The sequence below is a fragment of the Megalobrama amblycephala genome, linkage group LG6 (genome assembly GCF_018812025.1).
Source record: "Megalobrama amblycephala isolate DHTTF-2021 linkage group LG6, ASM1881202v1, whole genome shotgun sequence".
Lineage (NCBI taxonomy): Eukaryota > Metazoa > Chordata > Actinopteri > Cypriniformes > Xenocyprididae > Megalobrama > Megalobrama amblycephala.
Genome location: NC_063049.1, coordinates 33,315,999 through 33,328,491, shown reverse-complemented (window position 1 = coordinate 33,328,491; position 12,493 = coordinate 33,315,999). Strand labels below are relative to the sequence as shown.

The 12,493-nt window shown below is 38.4% G+C and overlaps 1 protein-coding gene across 3 annotated transcripts in view; it reads left to right on the top strand.

Annotated features, from left to right (window-relative positions):
* sox1a (SRY-box transcription factor 1a) overlaps positions 1 to 12,493 on the top strand; it is a 118,306-nt gene that overhangs the window by 27,390 nt on the left and 78,423 nt on the right. The window lies entirely within an intron of this gene.

Below are 12,493 nucleotides of genomic sequence, written 5' to 3'. Positions count from 1 at the left end.
AGACGAATTTGTTGAATTAAGTTATTTTTGTTTTGTGTGTGCACACAAAAAGTATTCTCGTCGCTTCATAACATTAAGGTTGAACCACTGTAGTCACATTGGCTATTTTAACGATGTTTTACTACCTTTCTGGACCTTGAATGATAGTAATTACACTGCTTTCTATGGGGGATAAAAAACCTATTGGATTTCATAGAAAATATCTTAATTTGTGTTCCGAAGATCTTACGGGTTTGGAATGACATGAGGGTGAGTAATAATGACAGGAAAATCATTTTTGGGTAAACTAACCCTTTAAAACCCTTTAAAAATGACAGTTCTGTCATAATTTACCTAATGCACCCTCATGTGATTCCATACCTATATGACTTGCTTTCTTCTGCGGATAGAAGAAAGATATTTTTTGAAGAATGTTTTTGCCCATACAATCAAAGTCAGTATGGTCCAAAACAACACTGGACCCCACTGACTTTCATTGTGTGGACAATGTTTGCATTTCCAGGAAAAAAATACCAGTAATCTCACATCCTGTCTCTTCTAAAATTTCAAAAATGCTCTCATCAATGTCTCAAACTTTGCACAGATACCAAAATCTGCAATCATAATCAGAGTTTTTGATATGAACGCAAACATTTCTCATCAAATTCTTTGTCTGAGTTTATTTTATAGCTCTGAATGCTAAAAATTGTCTCATTTTTGTCCATTTTTTTCTTTCTCCTAAAAAAGTTGATGTCGGAGACAACTGATTTTTTTTAATGAAGGATAAATGAGTAATTCTTTGTACAAACAAACTTGAGATACTTCACATACAAAATATTTCCATTTTCTAGTACTAAATTTATCAGTGTGTAGATAAGAAATAAATTATCTGCAAACTTAATTGAAAAATTTCCCTCTTAAAGATGACCTTAATTAAAGTATAGACGCATTAGGGTGGTAAATGGCACAATGGCTGATTAAGATTTTGTAGTGACTGAATGCAGGCAAATGATAGAAAGAAACATTCATATTAATACAATGCTCACCCTAAAGCTGAAAATTAAAACGTGAAATCTAATACTTGAATAGACTTTTTCAGTTCTTTTACTGTTTTAACGCTGCCATAGAAATTCATTAGACATTTGCGCTGAGTTAGTCAGAAAAGCAAGTGCTCTTTAATTAATTTCTCTCAGTTGATAGAAAAGCACATACGGATGAAACTGATCCAAATAGCGCTTTGTTTTGGGTTAACGAGCACAGAGCTCTGCGAAACCTGATGACCAAGTCACTCAGATAATAAATCATCTTGTTCCAGACGTTGAGTTTGTGTAGGTGAATTACTAAGGTTTCAAACATTTGTTTTTCTTCCAGATTTTGTTTACACGATTTAGAGTAACTATTTAAACATTTTACTGATGCGTATTTTTACTGAAGTGTTGCCAAAACTTCATGGTGGCACCTCAAATGGCTTATATAAAACAAGAAATTTATGATGCAATAATCTGCAATTATGTTGTGCTATCATGCAAGAGTGACTCAGCCATTAACGATTTCCCCCCATCGCATAGCGAACTCTTAATTAATTTGTTGCTTATTTGAGCGTATGAGTAGCTGGTTTTCGCTCTGTATCGCACGTCTTTATTAGGTAATTCGATACCTCAGCTAAAGCAACATGTAATCTTTGCCCGAGGAAATGATATATTTAGTGGCAGAGGTATTGTTGGGTCTGTTACTGTGAATATGAAAAATAATTAAGGCTGTTTGATCCTGAATAGACGCATGACTGTTCTTTGAGATGTGCTTTCTTTGGACTCAGACTGTAAAATCGTTTGAGTGCTGTTTCCTGTGGCTCTTTGCACCATCCTCTGAGCTCAGTCTGAAACATGCTCACCTCCGTAGCACACATGGGGCCCTACAGGCCCCTCTCAGAGCAAAAGGGAAATGACTAAAAAGAATAAAGGAAAAACTGAACAAACACTGTTCCTCCTGGGTTTAGTGTCTTGGTAAAATCCCAAATCCCCTCATTTTTAATTTTTTTAGACTCCAATGCCGATTCTACGCTTGCCAATCTTAAGAACAGGATTTCCTTGGTCTGCTTCCCATATTCCTGTCTTTTAGTCTCCCTCCTCCTCTCTGCAGTGCTGGAGGCATGATTAGGGGTGTTCAGCTCCTGCCCCCGCATGTTGGTTACAAGATGCCCCCTTCTCCTCTTCAACTCCCTCGAACGCACAACCTACATTTCTTACCTTTAGAAGCTGTGGCGCTCACACAAGCACTTGTTTTATTAATTCGGTCTGATTCACGTTTTCATCACCTTCAGTCATTGATTACTAAATTGATTACTCTTTGGCATTTTCAGGATGAGAGTTGATTCAAGGCTGCCGAATCACAGGACTGTCGTCATCAGAGCTGAGAGAAGAAACATGAACTGAATAATCAATCAGCTCATCCGAACCTCCACTATACCGTACAAATTTGTTTTACATTTTTCTTGGTGTGCAGCAAGACATACATAATAATGTGTACACCAGTCAGACATAACATTATGTCCAACTTCCATATTGTGCTGTCCCCCTTTTTCTGCCATAACAGCCCTGACCCGTCGAGGCATGGACTCCACTAGACCCCTGAAGGTGTGCTGTGGTATCTGGCACCAAGATGTTTGCAGCAGATCCTTTAAGTCCTGTAAATTGTGAGGTGGGCCTCCGTGGATCTGACTTGTTTGTGCAGCACATCCCACAGATGCTTGATTGGACTGAGGTCTGGGGAATTTGGAGGCCAAGACAACACCTCAAACTCGTTGTGCTCCTCAAACCATTCCTGAACCATTTTTGCTTTGTGGCAGGGTGCATTATCCTGCTGAAAGAGGCCACAGCCACCAGGGAATACCGTTTCCATGAAAGGGTGTACATGGTCTGCAGCAATGATTAGGTAGGTGGTACGTGTCAAAGTAACATCCACATGGATGGCAGGACCCGAGGTTTCCCAGCAGAACATTGCCCAAAGCATCAGACTGCCTCCGCCAGCTTGCCTTCTTCCCATAGTGCACCCTGGTGCCATGTGTTCCCCAGGTAAGCGATGCTCATGCACCCGGCCATCCACATGTTCGTCCAAAGAAAACGTGATTCATTAGACCAGGCCACCGTCTTCCATTGCTCCGTGGTCCAGTTCTGATGCCCACTGTTGACACTTTCGGCGGTGGAGAGGGGTCAGCATGGGCACCCTGACTGGTCTGTGTCTATGCAGCCTCATACGCAACAAACTGCGATGCACTGTGTGTTCTGACACCTTTCTATCAGAACCAGCATTAACTTCTTGAGCAATTTGAGCTACAGTAGCTCGTCTGTTGAATCAGACCACATGGGCCAACCTTCGCTCCCCACGTGCATCAATGATCCTTGGCCGCCCATGATCCTGTCACCGGTTCACCACTGTTTCTTCCTTGGACCACTTTTGATAGACACTGACCACTGCAGATCGGGAGTTTTGGAGATGCTCTGACCTAGTCGTCTAGCCATCTCAATTTGGCCCTTGTCAGACTCACTCAAATCAACTTCTCCATTATTCCTGCTTCTAACACATTAACTTTGAGGGCAAAATGTTCACTTGGTGCCTAATATATCCCTAACAGGTGCCGTGATGAAGACATAATCAGCGTTATTCACTTCACCTGTCAGTGGTCATAATGTTATGCCTGATTGGTGTATAATAATAACAATTCCTTTTTTTTTTTCTTTTTTTCCTAGTATGCTGCATATGAAGATGACACTAAGTAACAAGTTATTTTTATGTGTCTATTTTTTATGATCCCATATTTTTACCTGATTTATTTTTGTTGGTTTGTCATGATAAAATGTTATGAAATCTAAGAAAGGCAGATTTTTTTCAAACTATACAACATTTAACAGATTTTGCCTCTAAAGTTTTCTACAATTTTAAAAAAAGATAAAGTAAAAACTTTATGAGCAAAACCTCAAACACAAGGAGAAATGAAAGTAAAACAGGTAAAATTAAAGTAAAAACTACAACAAAAAATTAAAACAATGCAACAGCAACAATGCTTGATTTTATCTTGCAGCATATTATTACAAAATTATCTGAATGATTGCATTTTGCTGTTTAATATGAAGCAGTTAACATTTTTCATAACTAAACATTGACAGTTTTGGGACTGAAGAGGTTAACAATGACAAATGTGCTTGTGTTGCCCCTGGTTCTTGTCCAATATGAACTAGAAATAAGGCCGTGGATCAGACACATGACCTGTCCTTTGCTTTTCTTGAGTTTTAGTCCCCTAATGACCATTAGAGTTGTCATTCAGTCACTCCGGCTCATACATCAAAGTCAGACACCCTTACCAGCCACTGTCCTTTCATCTATGGAAGATGAATGTAAAGCTGTTATGTGATGCCTCTCAAGTTCATGTGTAAGGTCAACAGTCACCCAAGGGTCCATTTGAGACAGGTACAGGAGATGAGGTAAAGTTACACCTGTTAGAGGAGACAGGTGCTGCATTAATGAGGTTTAATGACTCCTCCTTCTCCCCCACCCCCCGAACCACATTTCAGTCATCTCTGTCCTTCTAGAAACCTTCATCCTCCTTTTCACTTCCTATTCATTAACAGTGCTGTGAATGTTTAGATCTGTACCATTAATGGCAATCATACTGGTTCATATTATTAGTGTGAGGGATTGTAGTAACTAATTCCAAATTGGCATTTCTTTGTGATTGTGTGATGGTTAAATTTCAGAAGTGTCATCATGCACGTCCCCGTGGTTTGACTGATTGTTAATAATAACACTAATAAAAATAAGAAGATCAAAATTAATTTGCATGATTATTGTAGTTTGAAAAGTGTTTGTCTAAAAACCTGTGGCAGAAATATCCCATACTCGCTCACATTTGGTCTGCATAATAAACCTCTGTCAGATCATTAGCTTTAAGGCAAGACACACTACAGGTGGACTGGGTAAATTTTTTTTAAAGTGATAGTGACGTGAAGGCAGTACAGTATGGTAACCCATTAGTTAGTGCACACACACATTAGGAGTAGTCAGTAGTGAACACACACACACACAGTGGGCAGCCATTTTTTGTGGTGCCCGAGGAGCAATTCGGGGTTATGTGCCTTGCTCAAGAGCATGCCAGTCATTTCCTGCCGCTATAGAAAATCGAACGTGCAACCTTCGGGTTGCCAGTCTGACTCTCTAACCATTAGGCCACAACTGCCTACCTTTTCTTTCTTTTCTTTTTTTTAAATGAATAGATTTTTCTCTGTATAAAAGGGTTAGTTCCCCCAAAAATGGAAATAATGTAATTTATTACTCACCCTCATGCCGTTCCACACCCGTAAGACTTTCGTTCATCTTCGGAATGCAAATTAAGATATTTTTGTTGAAATCCGATGGCTCAGTGAGGCCTGCATAGCCAGCAATGACATTTCCTCTCTCAAGATCCATTAATGTACTAAAAACATATTTAAATCAGTTCATGTGAGTACAGTGGTTCAATATTAATATTATAAAGCTACAAGATCATTTTTGGTGCATTTAAAAAAAACTAAATAACAACTTATATAGTGATGGCTGATTTCAAAACACTGCTTCATGAAGCTTTGGAGCGTTATGAATCAGCGCGACAAATCATGATTCGGATCGCGTGTCAAACATTGTTTAAATTAATAGATTGTTAGCTAACTGCGTGATTTATGTACATTTCTGAAATCGCATAACTTGCACCTCTGATAACGGATTACTCTAAGTTGTAATGTTGACATGCATTTTTTGTAAAGCTCTAAGATAATATGAATTGTGAAAAGCACTAAATGTGCTTTTCACAAAGCACATAAATGTGAATTGAATTTAATAGATATCACCATACTTCAGTTGATTAATCACAGTAAATTAAGACAATTGTTTTATATTACAAGTTTTCTGAAATGTTGTTTAAATATGGAAATGGGGCATTGTCTAATTAAATATGCGCTAATTTGCATACATCTCCAGAACAGAAATCTGAACATTGGTTCAAAATTCTGATTTCGTTTTGTTGACATATTAGAGTTGAAGGTTTTTTTTTTTTTTTTTAATGTGTATTGCCTGTCTTGCCTTAAATAGAAAATTCTGTAATCATCTTCCTATCATCATGTTGCTTTAAGCTCACTAATATTTTTAACACCACAAAAAGAGAAAAATGTATTTTACATACAACATTTTTTTTTGTTCAAGAATTGTTTAAAAAGTTTTTCTTTTCTCGTATTGGCCGAAGTGACCCAAGAATGCCACTGTTGGCAGTTGCATGATGCGTCTGGTTTAGATGTTAAGTGGCTCTATTTCAGTGCCAAATAATGCAGCGAAGAAAACTAAAAAATTAAAAAATATTTTTATTTGTTTAATCCCTAATAGGTGCATGATGTCTTTCGAGATGTGCTTTCTTTCTGCAAAATAGTGCCGTTGCATGCGGGAACTCAATCGTGTAATCTTGTGTCCTAAAGTCACTGAAGACCCCTCGTACTGTAAGGGTATTACTTGACCTTTGGTGTATACTTCATAAGCATGCTGTAATTGTTTACCGGAGGGGTTGTTTATTGGATAATGTGTTAGTCCAGCAGTATTTATTGGCGTAGAGTGGCAGGGTATTGGCGTGTAGTGTGCTGTAATTGTGTAATGTGGTTGCTGTGGTTGTGTATTGGTCGGACTGTTCATTGGCGTGTAATGGGATCATCCCTCTGTGCTGCTGAATATCATAAAACACCATCAGTGGAGGGAGTGGATGATGCACCGGGAGATGAGAGGCCTAATCCTCTCCCTCTGCTTTCTGCTGGAGGGGGAACTCTCTAACTCTCCCTCTCTCTCTCTCTCTCTCTCTCTGCTTCTCTCCATCACTCTCTCTCTCTCCCTGTATTATTATCCCATGCTTGGCGTCCTTCCCCTGCTTCTCCCAGTGCCAGCCAGTGGGTAGAAGAGGCAGCAGGGGAATTTAGCGTCTAAATATACTCACCATGGGTAAATATGTCCGCTCACACTGAGAGAGAGCAGAATAATCCTACAGGCCTGAGAGAGATTAGAGATTTCCATGTTTAATCCACTCTCCCCCTCCCTCAGGTTGGCTGTTAGCAAGTGGGTCCTCTCCGCTTGTCATGTTGTTCATTTTCCTGGCATATAATCAGGTCTTTTTTAAAGTTGGCCTCAACATTCAGTATTTTCCAAATACAGCGAGAGCGAGAGGACAGGAGTAAAATTGAAACTGTTGTTGTCATGACTCGCTCTACTTCAGCCAAAACATTGTGTACCTCAAATGAGAAGATTTTAATTGTGAACAAAGGCTGTGAAAGTCAAATGTGAAGTCAGTTAAGCAATTCTATTATCATAAGAGTTTATATTTAAAAAAAACAATAAGGTTCCATTTGTGGTTCCATTAGTGAACTACACAAGTTAACATGCTAGTTAACTAGCTAACAATGAGAAATATTTCTAAAGCATTTATTAATCTTAGATAATGCTAATTTCTACATTTACTAATACATTATTAAAATCAAAAGTTGTATCTGTTCATATTATTAAATGGACCTGAGCTAACATGAACTAACCATGAACAGTTGAATTTTTATTAACAAAAGTTAACTAAGATTAATAAATACTGTAACAAATGTACTGATTTGTTAATGTTAGTTAATGACTAACTAATGGGACCTTATTATAAAGTGTTACCAAATAGATTAACAATAAGCTAATAATAAAAAAGAAAGAATTAAAATTAAGCTAAGAAAGTAAAAGAAAAAAAGATAAGAACAGTAAAATAGATATATAAATACATATACAATTCCTGAATTTTATCATAAGTTAACCATAAAATTTGATTTGATCTTTAAGTCACAGCAAAAGCATGGTCTGCTCAGACTAATGACACACAAGCAATGTTCAACAGCGTGTCTTTATTGAACACAGTGTTTAAACATACATTCAACATTTCCTGCAATTGTAAATATGGATATGAAAGTATAAAAAGTGAAAATTGTGCATCAGTCTGTGCAAAAACAAATATGCAATGTGCAATGGCAGGTAAACAAATGTTCTGAGCAGTGTGACATACTTTTTAAAATTCAGTTTGATCACAAAATTACAGACTTTCTTTTTTTTTTTGTAAAGGGCACTATTGTTTTTATTTAGATTTGAATTATTTTGCATAATTTGATATTTCAGGTTTAGTATTTCACATTGTTGCTAAATTGCAGAATTTGTATTTAAATTTTTGGCAGATTTAATCACTAATCTGAAATTTGAGATCCTGCAGCACCCATTAAATCCTCAGTCCTGGAGTCGTGAATGTGTCTCGTATGATGCGACTGCAGTGCTCAGTATGCAGTCGGAGTCAAGACTCTGCGGTGGCTCCTCAGTCAAAAACAGCCGCCCTTGTTTTTATGCAGACCTTGATTAGTTTACTGTCGCCTGATTAGAAATTAATTAAAATGATGAAACAGACTCCAGAGGGGAGGTGGAGGGACGCTTTAAGGGGGGAGGGGGCTGATGACTTTCACACAGCCATTGTGCCTCAGTCCGAAGGGATGCACTGTGTGTGTGTGTGTGTGTGTGTGTGTGTGTGTGTGTGTGTGTATTTGTGAGCACAATAATCAGAATACCACTTATGGTTGTCGGAGTAAGGAAGAAGGCCGGTTATGCCGTGTACAGTCCCTTCCCCCATCGCTTTGTGTTCTCTCTTCCTTTTCCCCACTCGTTTTCGACATTTCCTCACAGATACTTTGCTTTTGTCTCCCTATTTCTTCTCATTTTTCTATAAAACCTCTTTCAGTTTGTCCAAATCTAATCGGTTGTATGATAATAGTTACATTTTTAAATATGCCATTTCAGTAGCTGTGGCTGTGTGCAACATGTTTGCAGTCTAATAAACTGCAGGCTGAACTCCTGAAGCACCAAAACATGGGCAAGGATACAGCTAGACCTGGAGTTAATTATCAAAATTGCTGTAGACAAGCCCTCTAACATTATGTAATGATAAATACTGTGCCATATTAGGGCCTGATAACATCAATGTTGTGGATAGCAAGCAAATTGCCGCTCCATAAGCGGTTTATACAGCTGTTGCATTTCTGCATTTCACAGATGAATGAACCTGTAATTGGAGACTAATGAAGCCCGGAGGGGCTGTGTGGCGCGGAGCGCTCACTTCGCTATTTATTTAACTGTGGACTCTTCAGATCAAAAGGCTCCTGTGTTTACCCCATGGCTCTGTGGATCATCTTTTCAATTTAGCCTGACAACCGCTGAACAGCAATCCCTCAGAGACAGACTCAATCTCAAATAGGTGAAGAGAGCGAGTGGTTAGAAGCGAGTGTGCGTGTAGGAGAGAGAAAGGGAAAGGTGGAGGAGACAGCCGTAGTGGGTGGAGGGAGACACGGAGAGTATTGTTTTATGACAGGAATTTATTTGAAAGAAACACAGGATTTGTCTTGAATTGTCTTGAATATTGACATGCCTGTCATGATGTCAGATTCTTTAGTGGTTCGCTCGAGTGCTGCTGGGATTGACAATTCTCTCATCTGTTGCATGAAGTGACGTAGAAATCACTGGTTGCAAAATATAACTCTCGGATATTGTTTGTAGGAGCATCAACGTAATGTGTATGGCTGTTTAAAAGGATTGTTTACTGAAATATTTAAGTCCTGTCATCATTTACTCATCCTCATGTCATTCCAAATCAGGATGATTTTTTTCTTTTGCAGAAAACAAAAGAAGATATTTTAAAGAATGTTTCAGCTGATTATGTCCATACAATTAAAAGTCAATGGGGTCCAAAAAACAGCAGCTGTGGTTGCCAGAAATTCACCGTAAAAAAATATGCTGATTGTTTCCAGTATTATGGGGTGGGATATTGATGCTTGTATGTTGCAATATAACTATACTTCATTAGGTGATGTTATATACCAATCTACCTGAACTACCAAAATATGCTTTTTACCTTCAAATATACTGCTAATCGCCATTATATTACAGTTGGTATGACAGAAAGCAAGAAGATGAATCAGAGTTCACTGTCGAGACAAAATACCATCAGGGTAATACACATGATAATAAAATAATGCAATAAACATTAACTACATAACATAAAATGTAACATAAACCATCCTTACAGTTAACCAGTTAAGAGATTTTTATTTTACTGCTACAGCAAAATGTTATGTAAGTTACGTAAAGTTATTCACTAATGCATACAGAGCCGAAATTATATAAGACGCCACTTGCTTGGCAAGTCCAGAATGATATATCGTCTGGTCAGTCCGCCCTCAAGTCAACTCCAAACCGTACCGTGCAATCAGATTTGTTTATTTCAGTGACGCAAACAGTGTCACTCTAGTGCGGCGAAAGTCCCTTCAATATCAACAAAGATTGCGCATGGGAGACCCGAGAGTTTGTTCTATTCAGCCGTGAATTCAGTTTTAAATGACCAAAAACACATTAATTATTTACTTTTCACTGTTGACTCTCTTGTCGCTTTGCTAACATCATATCCGCCCTTCTCTGATTGGTTTACTCCGCTTCCTGTTTGCTTGGATTTGCTCCGCCCTAGAAATCGAATTGATTCAATGGCCGACCAGACTCATCCGCTGGTACAGTGGTGAGGCTGGATTTTCCAGGCAAAGATGCAACATCAATAACATCAAACCTCAATGGTTTTTGAGTGTCACATGACTTGACGTCATGACACAAGCATCAGTACATCAGGTTTGATGGAACTGACATGTCGCAATATTCGATTTTGGCTCTGTATACTTGGGTTGATCAGTGATTTGATTTGATCTGAGAGTGAATAACCAGTTAAATGTTAGATTATTATTCCACCTTTATGCCCTTTTGGAATCTTGAAATGTTCAGACCCCATTAACTTTAATTGTACTGACAAAAACAGATACATACAGGTTGGATTGAAATAAGTGTGTTTATTTTTGTCTCTCTCTCATTTATCTCTTTAATGATGTCACAAGGTATGACATCAGTTTAGATGGTGTTTTCCCCCTTTTTTTGAGCGGATTTGGGGATGAGGAAGGGTGAAAGTGTTTGGGACATGGCCAGTGGAAGTGTACAGATACATTCACAGCTACACACACTTGTGTACACTCTTCCCTCTATGAGCTGTTCCTGACGCATGGTGGTCTTTTTAAATGAGTGTGTAAAGCCTAATTGGAAAATGCTTTAAATAATTTCTAATTAGATGGAGTGTGGTTGTAATTGGTTTGGTAATCTCTGGATTAATTAGCAGTGCTGTGTAATGTGTGTGTGTATATGTGTGTTTGTGCATGTATTTGTGTGTGTGTGTGAATGGACGAATGAAGGGGTCTTAAAGGTTTCTTGCAGACCTCCAGCCACTCAAGGGCTTCTGTGGGAGCAGGAGGCCCCAACAGAGGCATCTTTGTTTGGGTTGTTGTTCTGTGGGTGGCCCTGCTGCACCGAGAGAGACACATTTATTTCCCAGCATTAAACCAATCAAAATTCCCCAAACCCAATCCTCTTGTCTCTACTTCCTCCAAACCACACTTTTGCTTCTCAAAAGTCCATCTGAAATCCGCTTCAATCTGAGATGGGAAATGGAGCATTTTAAAACCGATACTCTTATCCTCTTCGATTTCTCTTCTGGTCTTCTTCTTTTTCACCACTTTCCTGCACTTACTCTCATCTCTGATTCTCATTGCTTCTCTCTCTCTCTCTCTCTCTCTCTCTCTCGTTCCCATTCCTTCTCCTCCTCCAAACTTGGTACGCTTGTACACAGTGCTAAGTGGCCACTCGTGCTATGGATGGAGGAAATGAGGTGAGCTCTGGATCTCTAGACCTCCCCCCTCCTCTCATTACTCCATTCTTACCTCAATAAGAAATTCAGGAGGAGAAGAAAAGGAGCGAGAGGCCTCTGGACACTTGTTGCTGCAAGGCTCTTATTTGAAATATTGCTTCATGAATTGATTCAAGGTTTTGCTGGAGCAGAGCATCCAGAACATTTCAGGAATTACTCTCAGCTATTTTTAGCCTGTTTTTTATTTAAATTCAGTGGACTACAGTTGTGTATCTCTACATTCTCAGTACAAAAGCTGTCACTAGGGTGGTACCCTATTTGTACCTTTTAAAGGGTACAACCCCAGTGAAGGCTTTTGTACCTTTTTTTTTTTTTTTTTTTTTTTTTTTTTCATTCTTTCTTAATGTTTTTTAACATTTTAAAGGGGATCATTTTATACTGTTTTCTGTTTCTCTGTAATGTAATTCTCTCGTACATAGTTTCCAACTCCAGAAACACATACACTCCCACACTATCCTGTAATTTTTCCATTTATACAGTTTCTACTATATGTAACCATAAATTAATTATAGAGTACTTAATTACACATCTTAACCACATTTCTGAAGTGACATAGAGACTATGTATAAATATCTCAATAACACAAAGTCTCATTTTTGAAGATGTTTAGTTATGAATGTGACATTTGCACAAATATATTCTGCTTAATTGTAT